This window comes from Budorcas taxicolor, chromosome 8, assembly GCF_023091745.1.
Source record: "Budorcas taxicolor isolate Tak-1 chromosome 8, Takin1.1, whole genome shotgun sequence".
NCBI classification, from domain to species: Eukaryota; Metazoa; Chordata; class Mammalia; order Artiodactyla; family Bovidae; genus Budorcas; species Budorcas taxicolor.
In genome coordinates, this window is record NC_068917.1 from 96,437,702 (window position 1) to 96,456,451 (window position 18,750).

Here is an 18,750-nt window from a genome sequence, read left to right on the forward strand (position 1 = left end):
GTGGTTGGAGTCATCTTTTAATAAAGATGCAAAACAGGAATCTGGGCTAGTTCTAGGATAATGGCTAAGTGTTCAGCAAGGATGGATGTTAAGTAATCCGGTTTATTACATTCTGTTTATTGCATTTTGAATACTTTAAAATGACAATTTAATGTTGCTGAAGTCATAAGGAGTGTATTTTCTGCCAACCACTTTTTACTGAAAACCTGTGAGATATGACCGGAGATCAGAGGCTAAATTTTTATAACATTATGGAAACTAGAATGAATTTCTAAAAATGAAAAGGCAACTCTCAGCTGTGAAGAGTTTTATGTTTGTTTTTAACAGACATTTTACTCCCAAGCCATGACTCATATTTAAGAGTTTCCCACTTCAGAACAGACCCTTGAGGCAGGGAGTTTTAAATCATAAACTTAAGAAAACTTCAATTTGTTGCAACTTTTGAAATATAAGCTTTGTGTGACCTTATTGAGGATGCAGAAACACTGGTCAGTCATGAAACACTGACTTATTGGAAGATAAAAACCTTCAATAGAATATCATGGCCAAGAAAAAAATTTCACGTAATGAGGTATTTTGGTATTTGTTTGTAGGAAAAAGAAGTACAAAATATTATATTTTCTGGCTTATAAGAATAAGAACAGGAAATATATAACCTGTATCTTTTAACTCTCACTGTTATGGGATGATTCAACCAAATAAATACATTACTTTATTGACATTTAATGAAATGAGGGGCATCAGAGGCAAAAGAAAAAGAGAGATGAGTTAAACAGGAGGATGCAGGTCGAGGCAGAGGAGAGAATTCAACTGAGAAGCAGGAAAGAGAGAGAGGAAAGAACCATGTATTTAAAAACAAGAAAGAATATAGTTATCCTTAGGATTAGGGCAGTGACTTATACAATAACTCACTCTCTCACATAAAGCCTGAGCAGGCAGGACAGCTCTAGCCACAGCCATCAGTGACTCGGGCTCAACTTGGACACATTGCCCTACCCACCATAATATGGTGCCATATAGTCCAAGATGGATGCTCACATGCTCTTCAACCAAGTCCATATTCCAACCACTCTTTGGAAGTATGGGATAAGGAAAAACGTACTTTCTTTCATTAGTCAGTTTCCCTGAAGTTGTACACTTTACCTAGTCATATGGCCAAACCTAGATGTAGATGTAAAGGAGTCCAAGAAATGTGAACGTTATTTCAAGCTTAAAATTGGAGTTTCTATTACTAAGGAAAGAGAAGAGAATGATATTTCTATAGACAATTAATACTCATTTCCCCCATAACCTATCCTTTATTCATTTGTCTGGGATCACAAAAATTAGAGGGTTTTTTTGAAGCTATAAAGTAATATTTTCCAGTTCTTGTGAAGAGTCAAATTGTTCTGTTTCTATACTTCCCCATGAAATTTTGAAATTTTTCAAGTGTGGAAAGAAATTACTTGAAATTTTAAAATTTATTTTGAGGTTTTACATTATTTAGTTAATTTGCTATGCTCATATCCTTCATATTTTTTCCTTCTACAATTTCAATTTACAGTCAGACTCTAGTGATATGATTAGTTAAGGCATCCAAGTTTCATGTATTCTTTCAATAAAGGTTAATGATTAAATGTAATTAAATTGTTATGCCTTTGTAAGGCACTGCATGGAAAATAAATAACTAAGGAGAAAATGTCATTTTAAATCCATAAGCCCCTATTTAGAATTAAGGAGTTAAGGCTATTCCTTCTATAGAGAATGACTCTAAATTAATATGTCAAAGAGAATAATACACAAAATATATTTACTGTATGTAGTATTTACCAGTATTAAAATACATAATCACATTCTAACAAGTAGAATGCTACATGACTTCCAAGGCTAGACCTAAAAGTTGATATAGTTTCTGCCTGGCGCTCTCTTTCTCCATGACATGAATGTTTGTAGCCCTGAGCTGCCACATGAAAGTCCAACTAGTCATGCCACCATATTGGAGAGACTATGAAGAGATTCTGCATGGACACAGAGCAAGATACCCAAGAAGCCTGTCTTGGTTGTGGTAGTGACACAGAGGCTTGACATACCCATCTGTTTTTCCAGAAACAGGTATGATCTAAGATGGAACCGTATATGACAGTTTATTAAATCCATTCACTGGCTAGTTATTTTTGCTGATTAACCTGATTAAAATCTATTCAGTAATGATCTGAGATCCATCTCAGGCAAACTTGACATATAGGTCAAAAACTAAAGACTTAAATGTCACAGGCAGTATATGTTTCTTCAAAATAAAATTTATAAAGAATTTTGTTCAATGAACAAAGTCTTTTTGAGGCTTAATGACTTAATTACTTAGCACAAAGTCCTACTCTCTTATGGAAGAGAAAGAAACACAACATACAGAGTAGATTTAAATCCAGTGGAAATAATAATATGTAGTTCCAAAGCACTTTCATAGGTATAATTGTATTCAGACTCCACAGTGGTTCTCTATTTCTACACTAGAGATGAACAAGAGGTTCAGAGAAGCCAAGCGTATCTCTATTCAAGCCCCACTTCCTCTGCAACCACCCTGACTAAATCGAATCTAATATGAATGTTTATGATATCATGTTCCTCTCCTCCATAGTGCTTATAACATTTACAATTTTCATTCATTTATGTGATTAGTTAGATATTAAATTTGTTTTCACCACAAGGTTGTGCATTTCACGGGAGCATGAACTGTATTTCTTTTGCTCACCATTGTAACCTCTAGCACCTCTCACAGTCTAGTTTAGTATAAGGATTCAATGATAGCTTATGAATAAATGAATGAAGTGATACTCTCCATTATTGATGAAATAACATCAAAAAAGCACCAAACTTTTAAAGTGAATATGGACTTCCAAATCTGTAACTCTTCCCATGTTTTAAAGGACTTTATCTCGGGTCTATACATGATCGGAAAAATCATGCAGTCTCATCAGACTTTTGAAAATGCTCTCCCACTGAGCCAGAATTCAAAATTTTAAACTCAGTCATCCAAAAGAAACAGATAATCACTAACAAATAATAAAAGTAAAGGTTTATTTCTAATAAATTTTTTTCATTTATTCAATTATTTATATATTTATTTTCCAAAAAATACTTTTTGTATCTCCTATGTATTTAAAACCATATTAAGTGCTACAGAAAATATAAAATTAAGCATAATATTCAGTCCCTATCTCAGGGTCCTCATAATCAATTTTAAGAGACTAGAAAAACATGTCATTTTTTAAAATGGAAGATGATAAGAAATGATTAGTTTCCAAAAGCAATGTGCAGGGAATTAGTCCTGCTAGGCATCCATTAAAGACTGAAATTTTTAGATGCAGTTTCATGAGAAAGGCCAAACAGAAGCAGAATAAATCATGAATTAATTGTGGAAACCTCACATATGTCTGAGGCAACTAATGGGTGGATGGCAGTGCAGCTTGGAGTGGGAATTAGGTGACAGTGATAGAGAGGTAGGCAATGAACAGATCATGAAGACCCTTATGTTCTCATAATCTTGAAACCCATTGGAAGCCATGGCATAATTTTCTCATTAGTAAGTCATCTTGGAAATAATGTAGATGCTAGAATGGGATAGATTAGGGTAGCAATGACTTATAGGAAATAAGCTATGAGTATTCTAGATAATATAGCTATGAGACGTCAGAATATAGAAGTTACAGTTCTTGCAAATTGAGTGATTTGAGTGAATCCATGAGGTGGAAGAAGTTGAGTATGTTGTAGAAATAAAGTATAAGTCCTAGAATTCTTGTTTTAGAGGTTGGAAAGAGATGGTTCCATTTATTTGAAAATAAAAAATAACTGTAAGACATGTACATTTATAGGAGTGGATAAACCATTCAGTTTCTATGTATATATGAAACAAGGTAGTAGTGAAAATGCAATGGTAGATATCCTTGTGGCAACTGAACTTTTTTTTCTCTTTTTTTTTTTTTTGTTTTTGTCTCTTTTGCTGTCTTGCATACAGGGTTGTCATTAACATCTCTTTAAATTCCATGTATATGCATTGGTATACTGTATTGGTGTTTTTCTTTCTGGCTTACTTCACTCTGTATAATAGGCTCCAGTTTCATCCACCTCATTAGCACTTATTCAAATGTATTCTTTTTAATGGCTGAGTAGTACTCCGTTGTGTATATGTATCACAGCTTCTTATCCATTCATCTGGACATCTAGGTTGCTTCCATGTCCTGGCTATTATAAATGGTGCTGAGATGAACATTGGGGTACATGTGTCTCTTTCAATTTAAAACATAAAATAAAATAGAAAAAAATATAAATAAACCATATAAGCAAAAGGATTGATACAAAGTAGAGCAAGAAGAGTGAAAATAAAATTTGAACATCATCAACACATGGAAGGTATTCATTCAATGGAAACTTTAGAGTGTCATACAGGATCAGTATGTAGTTTGAGAAGATCAGAAAGATGAGAACAGAACTGAAAACTACCAAGAGTTATGGTTTGAACAGAACTAGAAGAGACTGAGAAGAATTGGCTCAAATATGTGAAGAAAAGCTGATGAGACTAATGACACCCAAACTAAGGGAGGACAGAGTGTGTGAAAGAGGAAATAGTTAACAGTGTCAGATGCTGCTGTAAGTTCAAATAACATCAGAATGGAAAATAAAGAGGTTGAATTTGACAATTAGGAAATTATTGGTAACCACTTTTAAAGCAGTTACAATTGAGTGACAGATACAGCAGGTAGATTTCAGTAGGTTGATATGGAATTGGCAGTGAGAAAGCCAGTTCTCCCGTGAAAAGAGGTTAATTTTCAAAAAGTTTGACTGTAAAGGCGAGGTGAGAAGTAAGCTATTGAGGACTGTGTGGCAAATGCAGGGGTCTTTTATTTTAATATGTCAGAACAGAGTGTGTGTATTTGCAGCAGAGATTGTGGTGAGCTGGAGGGAGGAACTAACTAGAAGAAAGAAAACCATTGAATTAACAAGATCCTTAAAGAATTTGGAATGGATACGATCCAAATTACAGATAGAGATATTTGTTTGGCGTAGCAAAGCTCTGAAATTCAAGGAAAGTCGTTGAATGCAGTACTCAATGTTATAAATCTGTTGGAGATAGCAGAGGAAATTCCTGCCTGGTGCTCTCAAAGTTCTCAGTAAAATTGAAGGTACGACAGAAAGGATTTAGCAGTAAGTAAAACAAGAAGGAAATGAATTGGTGGAAAAGAAGCACAGAGCTGTATAGAGTAGGTAGAATAAGGAGGTAGAGAAGATGAGGGTCTTCAATTTTGAATGTTGGCTGAGTTGATGTTAAAAATACCAGATAGAGCATGGATCCTGTCAATTAGAGTGAACAGCCCTCAACTGAGATGTTGGAATTGGGTCCTAGAAACTCTCTGGGCTGAATTTTAACCCCTCCTTGTATCTTGAGGAGGTCCAAAGTGGTCCCACAGTTACTAGCTTGGTTAGTTAAGCCAGTAGGCATGGGGGAGCCTTGAAATAGTTATTTTTCAGATTATTTGCATTTATTTCATCAGTTTGACTATTGGTATGGTCATAGCTTCCATGGTAGCTCAACTGGTAAAGAATCTGCCTGCAATGCCAGAGACCCCAGTTCAAGTCCTGGGTCAGTAAGATCCACTGGAAAAGGGATAGGCTACCCACTCCAGTATTCTTGGGCTTCCCTCATGGCTCAGCTTGTAAAGAATCTATCTGAAATGCGGGAGACCTGGATTTGATCCCTGGGTTGGGAAAATCCCCTGGCGAAAGGGACAGCTACCCACTCCAGTATTCTGGCCTGAAGAATTCCATGGACTGCATAGTCCATGGGGTTGCAAAGAGTCGGACACCAGTGAGTAACTCACTTTCACTTTCACAACTGTACAGTGGTCCCTTCATATCTGAGGGGTATTAATTCCAGGACTTTCAATAAATACTAAAATTCTCAGATGTTCAGGTCTCTTATATAAAATGATGTAGTACAGGCAGCTCTCCATATCCACAGGTTCTGCCTGTGTGGGCAGAAGACCAGCTGTACAAACTGATTCAGTATCAGTCTTTGGTGTTGGCTAGGGGTAACAAAGACAGTCAGGCTGCATACTTTGGTTTTTACCTGTTTTTTTATGCCAGTGGGCAAAGAGGCACCAAACCCCATTAGTGGACAGTGTTGGTCTAGAAAACTGTTTACTTGCAGTGAACTGCAAGTAAATAAGATCTTTTGATCCAAAATTCAAGATCTTTGCTCCAGATTTCAAATAAACAGTTGGTGAGAAAGTTTTCTTTTTTTCTTTTTAATTTTATGACTCACCAGAGTTTATCTCTGGAGGGAAAAGATTAGAATAATAAAGTAATAGTCATAAGTGTAGGCTTTTCTTATCTACCACAACTCAACCAGACATTCCCATCATCATACTCTCAAAGTTGCTATTATCAATTATATCATCAGCACTGAAATTTTTATTTTCTAGCATCCTAGTCTAGGACAAATATATCATGTCTTCTTAGCATATTCCTTCTGTACTTCCACTCCAACATTATTTGACTACCCCAAGTCTTTCAATATATTGATTATCATTTTTTCATTATTCACTCTCCCAACCCATGTCCTCACTTGTTTCTTACTCAGTTTAGATGCCATGACCCAGCATAAAATAATCTTCTTTCAAGTATCTGCATTTTTTTTCTCCTTTTTTCCCCCTGAAGAACTTACAATGTAAAACCCCTACTCCTGTTAATCAAAATTTACTTGCTTCTTCCTCTGTTCTTGAGCAGCTACATGTAATGAGAAAAAAAGGCACAATCATATTAATTGTTATACTTTGAATTCAAAATAAAAAGCCCATGGGGATTTTTACCACTGCTGGACAAACCTACATTTCCCTAATTCATGTACTCTCCCACTCTACCATACTTCTCTTTCCCATGCTTCCTTCCCTCTTTGCTCAAGATTCCTCCTTCCTTTCAGCAGATGCCCTTACTTCTCACTTCACTGATAACACAGCATGTACAGCAGAAACTACATAGAGTTGAAATATCTTGGAAGGTTCCTCACTGGAGACTAAGACATCCTCTCATAAGAAGTGTAATAAAACCAGTTTTTCTCTCTGGCATTGAAACTTTCCTTAGTTCGGTATCAGATAAATTATATAGCCTATATTCACAGTCCATACTGTACCAAAAGATATGTCTTTAGATATTATAATCATCCTTTCTGTAGCTAGATACCCACTCAATGAAAGTTATATGGGAAATGACCTCAGCTGACTCTTGCTCTGGAGCATAAGCTCATAGAATGAAATGACAGGACAAATGTTTATACTATATAGATGTTAATTTCTATAGCTATTTAAACTCATATTTTTAAGTGTGGGAGCTACTGAGTGTGAGCTGTTAATTCACATTACATAACAGATGCATAATGTGACCCCACTGAAAAATAAGATTCATTATCAATTTTTTGTTAAATTTGGTAATCTATTTAAAATGCTTAGCACAGTGACTGTCATACAGTAAATAATAAATGTTAGCTATTATTAGCAGTGTTAACATTCAAGAGTTTATGTTACACCCAAGTGGAAAAGACATGAATTTGAAGATAAATGGTGATGAATGATAAATACTAAATAATAATTATAGGTGCATAGAACAGAGTGATCACCATCAGATGCCTCCTCCTCCTTTTTCTTAGATATGAAATGTTATGCATAAATATACATGAGATTATAAGAAGAAACCTAGCAGCTGCAAACCTACAGTTAAGATAAGATATAGGACAGCACTGGAGATAATTTTCAGACCATTTCCAGAAAAAGAAGCTACAGAATCAAAGTTTACATGCATATGCTTTATGGTTTTCAAGAAATATTTACATTCATTCTCTTTCTCATTTGATCTTCATGGAACTTAGTTAATAGAAGAACAGATATTCCTGTCTTCATTCTGCTAATGAAGAAACTGTTCATAAGAGAGCCTATGACTTGTGTAGCCTCCTTCCACTCAGTGGTAGGGCCAGAGCTACAGGGTGGTCCTTCTGACTCTAAATCCAACACCTTAGCCATCGTGTTCTTCCTGTTTAGCCTGCAACAATAATTCAAAGAAAATAAATGTGTTATGATGGTGTCAGGCTTAATATATTGATTAAAGTGCATGGTTGTGTTGACAAAGTCCATTTAAGAAGAATGAGAAAATCTTTGAAAGTTGTGCAATCAATAATACTGTTATCCCATTAACTAGACACACTGGTATCATCTTAATTCAAATATTTGTAAGCAGAAAAGATATGCTAATTTTTATTCACAATGCCTTTCCTATCCCATCTGGCACAAGCAATTTCCTTTTGCGTGCCTTTAAACTGTGTTATAAAGAAATCAGTTTTACCCTGAGGGCTTTCACTATGAATCTCACAACTTTCATTCTGGTTATTTCTCAATTTCATCATCAGTAACAAATTGTTCTTGTGTGGTGGGGGCGGGGATTGCGCTTGTCAATTTTTCTAGTTTAGTCCATCAGATTTCTCATTAGTTCTTGCCACTAACAAATGCCTTTGTTTTCTTTCCAAATTTGCCAGCAGCTATTATAATTGTCTTATCATAAAAACACAGTTTATATTAGTGTATAAGTATTAATTGGAAAATTAACTTTTTAAACTAGTTTATAATGAGAATTACTATGTTTACTGACAGTGGCAAACAAAAAGAGTCAGTTTGATTAAAGATATCTTATTAATAATTAAAATATAAATATCTGTCTTCATTCAATTACATATTTCTTGCAGTTTTCTTGATGACTTTAACAGTTGACTAGAAAAAGCTGCTGATGCATAGCTTCAGCTTCCAAAAAGTCAGTGTTATCACTTTTATTAACTCCTTATTGATTCACTACTCTAAGTTGGGCTCAGGTTTGTTATCAGGGACATGGAGGTAGACAAGGTATAACTCCTGACTTAAAGAAGTCAGTCTAAAAATGTGACAATATCAACAACTACCAGTTAGTCAACCAGAGTAATAAACAGAATGTCAGGTTTTTTTTACAAGGTACATAACTATTTTTCCATTGAAATATCATATCAACCCTGGAAGGAAAACACATTGTAAATAATGTGAAATCCACAGAGCTCCTTATTAAAAGTTATACTAGACCTAGGAAGTGACAGGTAGATAGGATGTGAATCGTCTCTTGTCTCCTTCTCTCCCTATGATGAGAGATAATAGCCACAGTGGTGGTGCAGCCACCATGCTACAGAAGCACAGAAGAATCACTGTCTCACTTTTATTGGCCTGTGCTGCTCAGAAAGACCTGTCCTCAAGTGTTAGTCAAAGAAAATCCCATTTTCCTAGCACCCACTGTCATTAGAACAACCTGGGAGACAGTGTTGCCCACAGCATCCCTCTCCACAAATCATCAGGCATTACTGAGGCTTTAGGTCAAAGCTTCCAGATTTAATTCTGCTCTAAGCCCAGAGCCATGACCACTTAAACTCCCACTGCAGTATCATACCCAAATTTTAGTTCAGACAAACAAGCAGTTTTGAACCCTAACTCATGCGCCAGCCCCTAAGCCAGGAAGTTTTATAATAAATTAAATGATAAAAATAAAGTTAATAAATGGAAGATTAATACATGATGTCCACCTTCAGAAATTCTAAAGCAGAATGCAGTATAAGTTCATTTTTGATGAGGATGAAGAGTACAGTAGAATTTTTTTGAGAGAGAGAAGTTGCAGAAATGTTTATCTTTACTAGAAATGTCCAAAGACTAAACATTTGTCATTTTCTTTGGTCAAGTTCATCAGTTACCTTTCATGTGGTCAATCCAATGATCATTTCTTAATATTCTTCTTGCTCATTCTGTCAGTAGCATTTGGCACAGTTTATCACTTTCTCTTCCATATAACATCTTCAAGCAGTGGTACACTGGAACCCTCCTTGCAAAAGACAACTGTTAATTTTTTTGGAATTTTGCAAGCCTATTATTAAATAGTTCATAGCTTAAATTTGGCCAAGGTAAAAGTACATTTGCTAAATGTTTACCATCACACCACTGACTCCACAACACTACACTTTTAGTTCTTCGCCTACCTTGCAACATTGTCCTGATCTTTCAACCAGTGACCCAGGGCTAACAGTTCTTGGACCTGTTCTCTCTCTCTTTTTTTTTAGCTATACTCACTCTCCAGTGGATCTCATCCAGGTTCATGGTTGTTAATGACTACAAAACTTATGTCTACTTTTTGTTGACTACAGAATGTTCATCTCTAGCTTTGACTGTTCTGCAGAATCTCAAATTCCATCTATCCACTGGCCTTGTTGGCATCTTCACACCAGTGTCTAACCAAGCATTTCAAACTTAATATTCCAGAAGCAAAGTATGCCAAAGTGAAAGTGAAAGTTGTTCAGTCATGTCCAACTCTTTGTGACCCCATGGAGTATACAGTCCGCAGAATTCTCTAGGCTAGAATACTGGAGTGGGTAGCCTTTCCCTTCTCCAGGGAATTTTCCCAACCCAGGGATTGAACCCAGGTCTCCTACATTGCAGGCAGATTCTTTACCCCTGAGCCACAAGGGAAGTCCAAGAACACTGGATTGGGTACCCTACCCTTCTCCAGGGGATCGTCCCGACCCAGGAATCAAACCAGGATCTCCTGCATTGCAGGCAGATTCTTTACCAGCAGAGTTACTAGGGAAGCCAAACTCTCCCTCAAATATGCCTCTCCATGAGTCCTTCCCATGTCCCTGGCCAAAATCTTGGCATGGTCTTGACTCTTTTCTGATCTTACACCCCACACCTAATCCATCAGCAACTCTTTCTACTTTCAAGATACACTCTGAATCTACTTCTCACCATCTCTACTGCTGTTTCCCTAGTTTAAAGTACTATAATTTCTTATAAAAAAAAAATTCAATAGCCTCCTAACTAGTATCCCTATTCCAACCTTGCCAGCCAGCAATCTATTCTCCACTCTTCAGCATTAATTCCCATGGCCTTCTATTTCATTCAGTGCAAAATCCAAAGTGATCCCGATCATATCCAGTGTGAACTCTGGCTATCTGTCTAACCTTGTTAACCAGTCACTGGCCTCTCTTTCCCTAGAATCCAGACACATTCATCTCTTTACTATTCCTCTATGTTCTAAGAATCTTTAAGAGTCTTTGCTTTTCTATCAGGCTATAATATTCATTGCTTAGATGTCTGCAGGGTTCATTTCCTTCAGTTCTTTACTCAGACATCACCTTATCAGAAAAGACTGCCATGATCACCCCCAAATACTTTTATTTTCCTTTTATAGTCTTTATCATAGTGTGCCTTAATATTACATTTGTGTGTTTAGTGTGATTCCCTCCTTTGGAACTTAAGCTCCAAGAAGGAAGAGACTTGGACTACTTTGCTTACTGCTTATTCCTCAGCTTTTAGAACCATGCCTTGCACTTAGCAATACTTACTGAGTCAATGATGACTAGAATGCTTTTTGTGTTTACTTTTGTTGGGATATAAGCTTCAGCTCCATGAAAGACTGCCAAAAGATTATATACCTAATAAATTCTCAGAAGCTATTGATAAACCCCTTGATAGTCTTATCCAATTTTCCCAATAGAACCAAACTCAACATGTCAAAAATGAACTCATCATTCTATCCACTGGAACAGCAGGAATGGTCCAGAACAGTTCAGAAGACTGTGGTCACTGTAACTTTCACAGCGACTTTTGGTTGCCTACTCAATAATCATGCCTCCCTTCTTCTTTCTGAAAGAAAAACTTTTTTTTTTTCCTGGCATTCACTCCTCCTCAACATGTTTTAGATGATACAAATTAAGTTGTCTTAGCCAACATGATTTGTCAGTAATTGATTTGAAAGAAGCATGTGATCTAATTTTAGCCTGTGAAATGTAAGAGGTAGTCTGTTCAGGGAAGGAGATTTCTGAAAGATGTTCCTATACACATATAAAGACAGTTCTTCTTCCTCTGATGGGTCATGTCTTACCTTCATTTGATGCCTGAAACTACAGTAGGTGACTTGTGATCACAAGGTAGCTGGCAGAGGACAAAGCTGATATCCTAGCTTTAGCAGAGAGAAAAATGAAAAGAACTTGGCTCTTTGATAATATTGGTGAGATACTTAATTAACCAAATGCAGGATACCCTGAATACAAAAGCAGAGTATTTTTCTGCTTATGTGAGATAACAAATTTTCCTTATTGTTTAAATGAATTAAGGCAGAATTTTCAGTTACTTGCTGTGGAAAGCATTCCCATTTGATGCCAGCTAAATACAAATCTTTCTTTCTGGCTTTCAAGATTCTTCACCTTATGTCTGTGTCCTCCTCCATCTATATCCTGTTTCAATACACTTCACTTTTGAGCCAAACTGGAAGGCTGCAATCTCTTTTAGGATACATTCTCTGATTCCCCATGACCATATCTTTGTATAGGCTGCCCCTCATTCCAGAAATACTCTCTGTTCATTTGTGCATATGAAAATCCTCAGGGCCCACTCATCTCAGAATGTATCTCTTCTGAAAGATTTTCTGGTTTCTGAAATAAACCTTATCCTTCACTGTTTTGAATCCATGTTGTCATAATGAGGTCCTACTTCTCTCATGACATAGATTTGATCCCATTCTATAGTATTATACACAATTCTAAATCTTACCCCTACACTTACTCTTCTCTGTATGCATTAAGCACCTGACTGCCTTAGTCAAAAGGAATATGACTTGCCATCTGGTTCTACAAAGATTAAGTTATTAACCACTGTAGTCACTGACCTACAATACAAAATAAGGCCCTCAGATAGTTAGACATACTTCAGGAGAAATTTTTATGAACCCAGATTCTTGCTTCTCAACTTACAGCTCTTATGTTCTATTTTTTTTTCTGTTGACATGACACAGAATTTTGCATATGCAGGAAATATTTCTTAAATTGAAGTTCTGAAAATATTTCTTTATCTCCAGTTATAATAAGTTAAATAATGTATTCTTATAATTTGAAAGGCACCACACTTAAACCATTATCTTGTGCTCAAATCACTATTTTAAAATAAAGAATAGAAAAAAATGGGTATTTAATGATCAACATGTTTTGTTTTGTTTTCTCTGTTTTGATTGGCAAATACATGCTACAGATAATGCAATACTTATTTTTCACACATTTGCCCTAGCTAATCAGTTGGCCAAAGTAACTGTTTTATTGGCAGTGTATTTCTGCAATATATAGCAGATGCTTTAAAGAGATATAGGGAAGCTTGCCATACATGATGTCAAATTCTTCACTGAATTAAAAGGAATAGAGGAAAATATAGAAAAATGTATCAGTTTATGGTTAAACTTCTTATTCAGATTAAATGCTTCTGGTTTAGTATATTTCAAATAGACTTGAGATTCTGTTCCTGCTATGTTTTTTGTTTTAAAAAATTGAACTTAGCAAGAGAGTGAAAGGCAGGGAGAGGCAGGAAAGGACTTGAGTGCCTAATGTATGCCACATACTATGTTAAGAACTTTGGGTACATTCTTTTATTTTAGCCCCAGAAAAAATCATCTAAGGAAGATGAATTTAATCTCCAGTTTACCAAAGAGAAACTGGAAGCACAGAATTCTGCCCATGAATACAGTTATTACATGACAGAATGAGGATTTAGAACCCAGGTAATTGATAAACTAGATATATTGGTAACTTAATAATATTTTGAACTAAAAGTCAAAAGCTACATTTAATAATATAGAATTTTTGAGATGTAAATTGAGGAACTAACAACTTAGGATTAATAGATGAGACAAATTCCCATAAATAATACAATATAAAGAAAAATCCAATATTCAGAACTGAAATGCTGAACTCTCTGAATTTAGATTTCCCTAAAGGAACTCCCTAAAGCCTATTGGGCACCTACTGACCTGGGGAGTTCCTCTTTAAGTATCCTATCATTTTGCCTTTTCATACTGTTCATGGGGTTCTCAAGGCAAGAATACTGAAGTGGTTTGCCATTCCCTTCTCCAGTGGATCAGAGGTCAGTTTTCATTCAAATCCCAAAGAAAGGCAATGCCAAAGAATGCTCAAACTACCACACAATTGCATTCATCTCACACGCTAGTAAAGGAATGCTCAAAATTCTCCAAGACAGGCTTCAGCAGTACATAAACCGTGAACTTCCAGATGTTCAAGCTGGTTTTAGAAAAGGCAGAAGAACCAGAGATCAAATGGCCAACATCCGCTGGATCATCGAAAAAGCAAAAGAGTTCCAGAAAACATCTGTTTCTGCTTTATTGACTATGCCAAAGCCTTTGACTGTGTAGATCACAATAAACTGTGGAAAATTCTGCAAGAGATGGGAATACCAGACCACCTGACCTGCCTCTTCAGAAACCTATATGCAGGTCAGGAAGCAATAGTTAGAACTGGACATGGAACAACAGACTGGTTCCAAATAGGAAAAGGAGTACATCAAGGCTGTATATTGTCACCCTGCTTATTTAACTTATATGCAGAGTACATCATGAGAAACGCTGGCTGGAAGAAACACAAGGTGGAATCAAGATTGCTGGGAGAAATATCAATAACCTCAGATATGCAGATGACACCATTCTTATGGCAGAAAGAGAAGAGGAACTAAAAAGCCTCTTGATGGAATGTGAAAGTGGAGAGTGAAAAAGTTGACTTAAAGCTCAACATTCAGAAAATGAAGATCATGTCATCTGGTCCTATCACTTCATGGGAAATAGATGGGGAAACAGTGGAAACACTGGCAGACTTTATTTTTGGGGGCTCCAAAATCACTGCAGATGATGATTGCAACCATGAAATTAAAAGATGCTTACTCCTTAGAAGGAAAGTTATGACCAACCTAGATAGTATATTCAAAAGCAGAGACGTTACTTTGCCAACAAAGGTCCGTCTTGTCAAGGCTATGGTTTTTCCTGTGGTCATGTATGGATGTGAGAGTTGGACTGTGAAGAAAGCTGAGTGCCAAAGAACTGATGCTTTTGAACTCTAGTGTTGGAGAAGATTCTTGAGAGTCCTTTGGGCTGCAAGGAAATCCAACCAATCCATTCTGAAGGAGATCAACCCTGGGATTTCTTTGGAAGGAATGATGCTAAAGCTGAAACTCCAGTACTTTGGCCAACTCATGCGAAGAGTTGACTCATTGGAAAAAACTCTGATGCTGGGAGGGATTGGGGGCAGGAGGAGAAGGGGACGACAGAGGATGAGATGGCTGGATGGCATCACGGACTCGATGGATGTGAGTTTGAGTGAACTCCGGGAGATGGTGATGGACAGGGAGGCCTGGCGTGCTGGGATTCACAGGGTCACAAAGGGTCGGACATGACTGAGTGACTGAACTGAACTGAAAGGAATTGGATGTGGACAGTTATTTACAAAATTAGTATTGTGAGCACAGTGAGAAAGTACTGAGAGGGAGGAAAGGTTGGGCAAAACACCAGGAAATAATGCATTATTAACAGATACTATGGGCAACTGATGCTTAATCCCATTGGTAGGTTCTGAGGAATTGCTCTGCTAGCAAATGGGGGAGTTTCAGTAGTTATTATCTACCCATTCCCATCTCTTAAAGTTTTTATATTATCCCTGGGAGGTGGTAAATCCCCAGGACTTTAGGGCTTCCTTGCTCTCCAAGCACTCGCACTGTGTTAAGAAAGTGCCTAAGGCAGAGAAGCAGAGATGCAAGCACTTGAGATGGAAACCTGTCAGATGCACATTCACAGGCACAGGATGTGTCTACAACTCAGAGGAGGTGAGGTGAGTAACACAGTCAGCCACATAGGGTATACAAAGGAGAAATGTTGAAGACATGCTAAGGAAATCAGGGCAGGCTTCACAAAGGAGATGTCATTTGAACAGGGCATTGAAGAATAGTTAGATTCTAACTCAGCTAGGTCTGGCAAGAGGTAAGGAAGAAGAGCAGGAGGTAGAGTTGAGTTTTGTTCAGTTTCAGTCTATCCTGCCCACTCAGTTTAAAATTGCAACCCATCCTTCCCACAATTCTGATCCCCCTTATTTGACTTTCCATTGCATTTATTTAAACAGTACATAGTTCAATTATTTCTTATATTTACTCTTTACTGTCCATACCATCTGGAGAAGGGCATGGCAATCCACTTCAGTATTCTTGCCTAGAGAATCCCATGGACAGGAGAGCCTGGCAGGCTACAGTCAGTAGAATTGCAAAGAGTCGAACACAACTGAAGCTACTTAACATGCATGCATGCATGTCCATACTATTTAGAATACAAGTTCAAGGAAGGCAGGAATGTTTGTTTGTCTTGTTCACAAATGTATCCTAAGTACTTCGAATAGTGCTCAGAACTTCAGAGTAGTTTTGGTTTGTTAAATGAAAGAATGAACCTGATCGTTCAGCTCTTGAGTTAAAGGATGTCTATCCCTAAATTGTTCATAGTGATGCTTTCTAAGGCCCACTTGACTTCACTTTCCAAGATGTCTCGCTCTAGATTAGTGATCACATCATCATGATTATCTGGGTCATGAAGATCTTTTTTGTACAGTTCTTCCGTGTATTCTTGCCACCTCTTCTTAATACCTTCTGTTTCTGTTAGGTCTATAACCATTTCTGTCATTTATCCAGCCCATCCTTGCATGAAATGTTCCCTTGGTATCTCTAATTTTCTTAAAGAGATCTCTAGTCTTTCCCATTCTGTTGTTTTCCTCTATTTCCTTGCATTGATCGCTGAAGAAGGCTTTCTTATCTCTTCTTGCTATTCTTTGGAACTCTGCATTCAAATGGGTATATCTTTCCTTTTCTCCTTTGCTTTTCACCTCTCTTCTTTCACAGCTATTTGTAAGTTCTCCCCAGACAGCCATTTTGCCTTTTTGCATTTCGTTTCCATGGGGATGGTCTTGATCCCTGTCTCCTGTACAATGTCACGAACCTCAGTCCATAGTTCATCAGGCACTCTATCAGATCCAGTCCCTTAAATCTATTTCTCACTTCCACTGTATAATCATAAGGGATTTGATTTAGGTCATACCTGAATGGTCTAGCGGTTTTCCCTACTTTCTTCAATTTAAGTCTGAATTTGGCAATAAGGAGTTCATGATCTGAGCCACAGTCAGCTCCTGGTCTTGTTTTTGTTGACTGTATAGAGCTTCTCCATCTTTGGCTGCATAGGATATAATCAATCCGATTTCGGTGTTAACCATCTGGTGATGTCCATATTTAGAGTCTTCTCTTGTGTTGTGGAAGAAGATGTTTGCTATGACCAGTGCATTTTCTTGGCAAAACTCTTTTAGTCTTTGCCCTGCTTCATTCCACATTCTAAGGCCAAATTTGCCTGTTACTCCAGGTGTTTCTTGACTTCTCACTTTTGCACTCCAGTCCCCTATAATGAAAAGGATATCTTTTTTGGGTGTTAGTTCTAAAAGGTCTTGTAGGTCTTCATAGAACCGTTCAACTTCAGCTTCTTCAGCGTTACTGGTTGGGGCATAGACTTGGATAACTGTGATATTGAATGGTTTGCCTTGGAGACGAACAGAGATCATTCTGTCATTTTTGAGATTGCGTCCAAGTACTGCATTTCGGACTCTTTTGTTGACCATGATGGCTACTCCATTTCTTCTGAGGGATTCCCGCCCGCAGTAGTAGATATGATGGTCAACTGAGTTAAATTCACCCATTCCAGTCCATTTTAGTTCGCTGATTCCTAGAATGTCGACGTTCACTCTTGCCCTCACTTGTTTGACCACTTTCAATTTGCCTTGATTCATGGACCTGACATTCCAGGTTCCTATGCAATATTGCTCTCTACAGCATTGGACCTTGTTTCTATCACCAGTCACATCCACAGCTGGGTATTGTTTTTGCTCTGGCTCCATCCCTTCATTGTTTCTGGAGTTATTTCTCCACTGATCTCCAGTAACATATTGGGCACCTAATGATCTGGAGAGTTCCCCTTTTGGTATCCTATCATTTTGCCTTTTCCTACTGTTCATGGGGTTCTCAAGGCAAGAATACTGAAGTGGTTTGCCATTCCCTTCTCCAGTGGACCATACTCTGTCAGACCTCTCCACCATGACCCGCCCTTCTTGGGTTGCCCCACAGGCATGGCTTGGTTTCATTTAGTTAGACAAGGCTGTGGTCCTAGTGTGATTAGATTGATTAGTTTTCTGTGAGTATGGTTTCAGTGTGTCTGCCCTCTGATGCCCTCTTGCAACACCTACCATCTTACTTGGGTTTCTCTTACCTGGGGCATGGGGTATCTCTTCACGGCTGCTTCAGCAAAGCACAGCCACTGCTCCTTACCTTGGACGAGAGGTATCTCCTTACCGCCGCCGTTCCTGACCTTCAACGTGGGATAGCTCCCCTAGGCCCTACGAAAGCATCACTACGAACAAAGCTAGTAGAAGTGATGGAATTCCAGTTGAGCTTTTTCAAATCCTGAAAGATGATGCTGTAAAAGTGCTGCACTAAATATGCCAGAAAATTTGGAAAACTCAGCAGTGGCCACAGGACTGGAAAAGGTCAGTTTTCATTCCAATTCCAAAGAAAAGAAATGCAAAAAATGCTCAAACTACTGCACAATTGCACTCACCTCACATGCTAGTAAAGAAATGCTCAAAATTGTCCAAGCCAGGCTTCAGCAATACGTGAACCATGAACTTCCAGATGTTCAAGCTGGTTTTAGAAAAGGCAGAGGAACCAGAGATCAAATTGCCAACATCCACTGGATCATGGAAAAAGCAAGAGAGTTCCAGAAAAACGTATTTCTGCTTTATTGACTATGCCAAAGCCTTTGACT